This window comes from Wyeomyia smithii, chromosome 3, assembly GCF_029784165.1.
Source record: "Wyeomyia smithii strain HCP4-BCI-WySm-NY-G18 chromosome 3, ASM2978416v1, whole genome shotgun sequence".
NCBI lineage: Eukaryota > Metazoa > Arthropoda > Insecta > Diptera > Culicidae > Wyeomyia > Wyeomyia smithii.
Genome location: NC_073696.1, coordinates 204500387 through 204506386, shown reverse-complemented (window position 1 = coordinate 204506386; position 6000 = coordinate 204500387). Strand labels below are relative to the sequence as shown.

Genomic DNA, 6000 nt, shown 5'->3' with positions numbered 1-6000 from the left:
ACCGAATGCATGTGAATGAAACCAGAGTCATAATTAAATGCAAAATGTTTTGGACTAATCTCAGGTTTTTTGTTTATTGTTATTGATTGAATGATGTTTTCAAATGACCTGATTCATGAAAGTGAATCGATCAGACAATAATTTCTTCAATGGAGTCAGTACCCAACTTATCAGTATTAATTGCTGGTTGCACTGTTTTAACGATGCCAGCCTTCTAAATATCGGCTGATGATTTATAAGTGTAGTGGTTTGCGCAATACATTCAAAACACGCTAGAGCATCAAATGCGTTATGCCCAACGCACATGCGTTGTACTGGTTCCAAGTTTAATCAGCAAATGCGCTAATTTCGCTCATAAATGATCTGGTTACGCACACTCCAACTTTTGCGTGTACAATGCGCTTGCGAAAAGTTTTCTGTTTCGAGCCAATTTTGAATAATCCTGTGCATGCATTAAGAAACAAAAAATACTGGCATAAAGAGGAGAGAGAGAGAGCTTAATATACATACTGTCATTTCTCTCTGAACTTGTTTGAGTAAGCAAGCCTTGAATGCGATTCTAAAGTTTTTGTTGTCACTCGTTATATACCTTTGGTAAAATTTATACATAAAGAGCTGAAGAACCTAAAAAAAGTGGGAAGTTGGGCAAAGAGGTTGAAATTAAATATCATGACATGTTAGCCAAAATGGGCTGAAAATTGTATCTAAACTACAGGAGGAAATAAAATTTCGTTTAAGTTTTTTTTATTTCTCTGCTAAACGGGTAAAGCAAACTAGGTATTCCGAATAATTTAAAAATGCTTTAGAATGCTACAAAACAATAACAAACGAAAATGATGCAAATTCAGCCTAATGATTAAGGAAAGCTGCGAAAAGAAAAAAAAAGATCGAAGGTGAGATTGACTGATTAGCTAACTAGATTCAATAGGGTAAGAATAAAGACGAAACTGATTCCAAATTTTGCTCACAGCTTAGCCAAAAGTGCTACAAAAAGTTAAAACAAGGTTTATGAAAAATGATTTCAAATGAGCCTAAAAAACTTGAAAGTACCTATACTAACGAGAGAAAACAAGAAAAAAAACCTATATTTTTTGCATAAAATTCTGAAGAGTTCTCGACATGTACTAAACATGTCTGAAGAACCTTTCCAAAAAAAAATGGATGAGGTCTCAAAAGAAATGATTCCAAATTTATCTCGAATACTGTTTACAACGACTCTAAAACCAGAATATCTGTCCATCCATAGGCCACATTTTTTAGCAGATTTCTTATTTTGAAGAAAAATGTCGTGTGCACGTGAACATTATCATTGTTTTTCTCCCAACTATCTCCCTCTCGTGGACACGAATAGGCATTTGCGAACTACCTACCTTGATCTTCTCTCAAAACTCTAATTGTAAAGCTTACGTTAACGAACACCCCTAAGAAGCAATTGTAATGTTTTTATTCATTTATCTCCCTCCGTGAGCCGGCAAACATCAAACAGCCGACTTCTCATTCATCTCATCTCACGGTTCAGTGTTTTGTGTTTTGTTCACATCAATGGCGCAAGTATGCGCACTACAAAGGCAAATACTACAACACTGCAACTAGCCGAACAAGTGACGTCGGACACCGCGACGGACGTCGTTTACTAGTGGTAAACTTAGTACACGCGCAGCCGATCGGGGAGGTGTGAGACCAGCCGAGACGACGCCGGCGACCCGACGAACTGCGCTGGTGACGTCGCGTCGTTGTCGTCGCCGTCGCCGTCGCCGTCACCGTCGTCGCCACTACGAGATTCGAATCAGCGCGCAAAGTCAGCGTCAAACGTGCGGTCGCAGATTCAGTTCCGATCAATTCTTCACCCAAATCGGTCGTGTTGTGTACGTGATTAGGCGGCGCGAGTGTCTTCTTCAAACCTTGTATGGCTAAAACGAATCTTAGAATCTTCATAATATCCTAGTTCTCTGACAGTGTGCTAGGAGGGTGCGGCAATCAGAGCAACTTCGGTGCATATTGTGTGTGTAAGTGGCCGCTTAGAAAACGCATGCATAGTGTATGCATAATTTAGAGGGCTTTTATTTAGCATCAGCATTTGCTGTTTGGGAGGTTCGGTTCGGTTTGGTTGTTTTGATTCGTGAGGATGCGCCTTCTTTTTGTCTTGCTGCTGGTCCAGGGGACGGACGTGCCGGATTTGCATTCTTCGGCTTGCCAAGTGCCAGACGTTGCTGTTTATGCTCGCTAGCAGAGGAGTCGGGATGTGCAATGGTTGCAATTGTGATGCAATTTGGATCTTGTCGAGCTGTCGAGAGCGAGCGGTTAGTGGAGTACAGAATGCTAAATATCAACCAGTTTAGTGTGCCATGCAGTGTGTACGGCAAGTGATGATGATGATGCTTTTGGCGGTGGTGGCTGCAACAGCGACGCCACCGATGAGTTGGAGAAAAAAATTAGCAACAGCCTAGAGATATCCTACGGCGAGGTTTGTTTTTGTTTTGAAGTGCAAGCGAGAGTGCGGTAGGGACGGTGAGACGGAAGAAAACTCGATGATTTAAAACGGTGCGCCAACATTTTCAAGTGACCGAAGAAAGAATCAAGATGTTGCAATTATCCCAGCTCTATCAGCTGGTGTAGCATGCAAAGCATCGCCTGTGGCACACTTTGCGAACCGGGGGAGGTTCGTCGCTTTCGGGGCACTGACGACCGTTATCGAAGTCTCATGTTAAATAAGTTGTCGAGGAGGAAAGCGAGATTAGGCAGAGATGCGAGATCGGTTTGGGACAGGTGCTGCTGTGAAGATTTGTGAGTACTCGCGGATGGAGTGGGCGTTGTTGTGCGATGAAGTTGTGATTGCAGCATGTATCTTTATTTACATAATTGCAGTTGCCAGCGGGTGACGGTACCCAAATCTGCATTCACTAGTGGGTGATTAACAGTAACAGCAGATGGTACAATGTTGGGCAATAACGTAAATATTCAAAGTAGTGTAACATGCGAATTTAAAATTTGATGGAATTTCTCCTGCTATACAGTTGAACTAATGATTTTAAGCTGTTATTTTGGACAGATAATGAAATCTAATTTCAAATAGATTTTAACTAGTCAGAACGCCCCTCTTAATTCGGGTCTAATATTTTTGATATATTGGATCCCATTTGAAATTTTTTGAGCAGTGATTTCGCCAAGTCTTATCATAAGATTTACTCGGTAAATAAAGTTACATTTTTTTACTTACTTCATTACCGTCCAATTATAAAAAAGTCTTTCGTTCGCGTAGGCGTTAAAGTAAATATTAGTGAAATTAGGGAGAACCAATAAGTGTGAGTATAATCTCACGAAGTCAGATGAGCAACAGTGCATTTTAGCGATCCAGAACCACGTCTTAATAAAACATCTAACCCAGCCAGACAGAGGACAAATTATTACGTTTGGAAGAAACTTAAATCGATCGTTTTTAGAAAACTGTTGAATTTCTTGCATTTATGAATATTCAACCATTAAAAGAATCCTATGTGTTGCATTGTTTTTTATAATTATGGTGGACATAGTTTATGTTAATTTGTGTTTCTTTTTCTTTCGGCGCACCCCTTCAAAAAAAGGCTCCCAACTGAACAAAATTATCTATTCGAGAGTGCAAGTGAACTGTATGGGGAAAATTTAACCTTCAAATTTCTTCGGGAAGTCGGGCTTTAAAACGGACAAAGTATTACTTGTTTGACAGATAAAAAAATTTAATTTAAAAATAAAATTGTCAGAAGCGATTTTTCATGCCAAATGTTTCAGAAATGAAATGAAAATCCTTACTGGAAAGGAGAGTGAAAATATTTATAAATCTAATTACCGGTATTTCAAATTTAGGCTTCTAGAATATTACCTTCTTTTAGGAACAATATATATGTTTTGCGTATTATAGTTTCGGGTCCATAATAGGAAAAGTGGTCAATTATTCGCACCGGTAGAAATAAAAGTTAGTTAGTTAAAAGTTTAATAACAAAAATAGGAACTAACCAAGGAATTTTTCAACATAAATATTAAGACTTCATATGTTAGTCAAATATTGGAATACTGCTCCAAAAATTCAAAGTATTTTGGTCGCTTACATCAAAATTGTTCAATACACCTACTAAGGGGTACATTACTAGCAAGTGAACCCTATTGTGATTAGATTGTTTTCTTTTTTTGATTTTAGTTATAAACATTTGTTACATTTGCACTATGGATTACTTCAAAATATACTACGGACCGTTTACATGTCTACATGGACACGATAATTGTTCCAAAAAACTCCCTCTTTTCTGCTATTGGCCTTTCGTAAAAATTCTCCATATATTCAAGTTTTATAGCTGACAACGACTCCATAAAATTGCGATAAATTTGGAATTATTTCTTAAGTGGTTTATTAAGTGAGAATTTTATTTTTTTATTTTCTCCCGTTAAAAAAGTTACTTCAAAGTTTTTAAGCTAATTTGAAATCATTTTTCATAAAATTCGTTTTTACTTTTTGAGGTACTTTTAACTAGCTTGAGTTGTGAGCCAAATTTCAAAACGGGTTTGTCTTCAGATTCATGTAGCGTTAACTAACCTATAGTAAACCCCTCTCATGTAGTGGACCATCCGGCCAGATTACCTCACCATACTCCAAATCTGGGTTTTTTTTAGAATACTTCCATCGAGAAACATCTTATCCAGCCAATGTGCATCCCAATCATTCATAATCTCCGATTTAGGGTAAATTAATCTATAGTAGACCAATTTACTTTATTAAACTATAGTACCATTATTAACCCGTCAGTTTAACTCAATTTCTCTTAACATAAATCGGAATTTATAAATGTTTGTGATGCAGACTGGCTGGACAAGATGTTTCCCGGTTGAAAATTTCTGAGAAGCCCTCGAGTTTTCGCAAAAATTGAGTCAATTTGGCGAGTGTTCTACTATAGCAAAAGCGTCCGCTATAGGTTAATTAACCATGAATTAAGAGAAATTGAGTTAATCTAACGGGCAGTCCATTATTCGCTATTATTAAAAAGGGGACCACTATAGGTTATTTTATCCTATTTAGGAAACCACCCAATCAATCATATATAAATAAATATAGGTGGGTTTACGGATCCTAAACGAATGAAAATTATAGTAAATATATAAATTAACCTATACTGCGCCTGTTTACATAGTTGGCGTAAGAGCCAAAATTACCAAATGCACTTTTTTGTTGGTTCGGCTTCCTTGCTCTAAGATACATACACTACAAATAAAAAGAAAACTGTTTTGTTCTGAAATTTTTGAGAAACATTGAAAAAACGTTTTGGCTTAACTGTCAATTGGTTCCAAAACTGGCGTCACTCCTTACAAAACTAATTTTTTCAAGAAAAAATTGTATTTTTCGAAAAATGATCCAGAGAAAAGGGAACAGGGTGCAGAGGGTTTGAATTATTGTATTTTATCTTGATATTTACACAAACATCAGGCTCTAGGAAGGTCTAAAGTGACAAAGTCCTTCCCCCTAGATCCAATACCACTATTTCCATCAGATTAAATTTAACTATCTATTAGAGTGAGTAAAAATAATCGATTTGCCAAAACAAAGTTTTTTGGTCCCATTTGGGTTCTTGAACAATCCTGAGCTTACCGAAAGTCAATAAAGCGACAGCTCTCTAGTAAGAAATATGCGAGAAAGGAGATTTTTCCCAAACGTACGTGTCTGTGTGTGTATTTGTGTGGTGTTTGTGTGTGCTTGGGTCATTGAACCTGCCGGTGAACAGGAACTGATGTTTAACCAATACAAGATTATTGTAACTAAATCGCCTGCGTGGCAAAATAGGTAGTAGCGGGTTCTCACACAAGGCTATGCGAACAATCTACGAGAAAAATGAATGTTTATTTGCATAAATTGTGTAGTGGTTATGCTGGTTTAATATTCACGGATAACTCCTATTAAAATCTATATGGCCCTCATTTTAACATCCATCTTCATGAAATTGACAGACTTCAAAATTTTATATTTAGAAACTGCTGCCC

At 37.4% G+C, this 6000-nt stretch overlaps 1 protein-coding gene across 1 annotated transcript in view; it reads left to right on the top strand.

Annotated features, from left to right (window-relative positions):
• Positions 1 to 1838: 1838 nt before the first annotated feature.
• LOC129731059 (mucin-2) overlaps positions 1839 to 6000 on the top strand; it is a 154087-nt gene continuing 149925 nt past the window's right edge. Inside the window, exon 1 of the mRNA XM_055690798.1 lies at positions 1839 to 2006. The gene's annotated coding sequence lies outside the window, so the exon portion shown is untranslated. The remainder of the gene's footprint in view (positions 2007 to 6000) is intronic.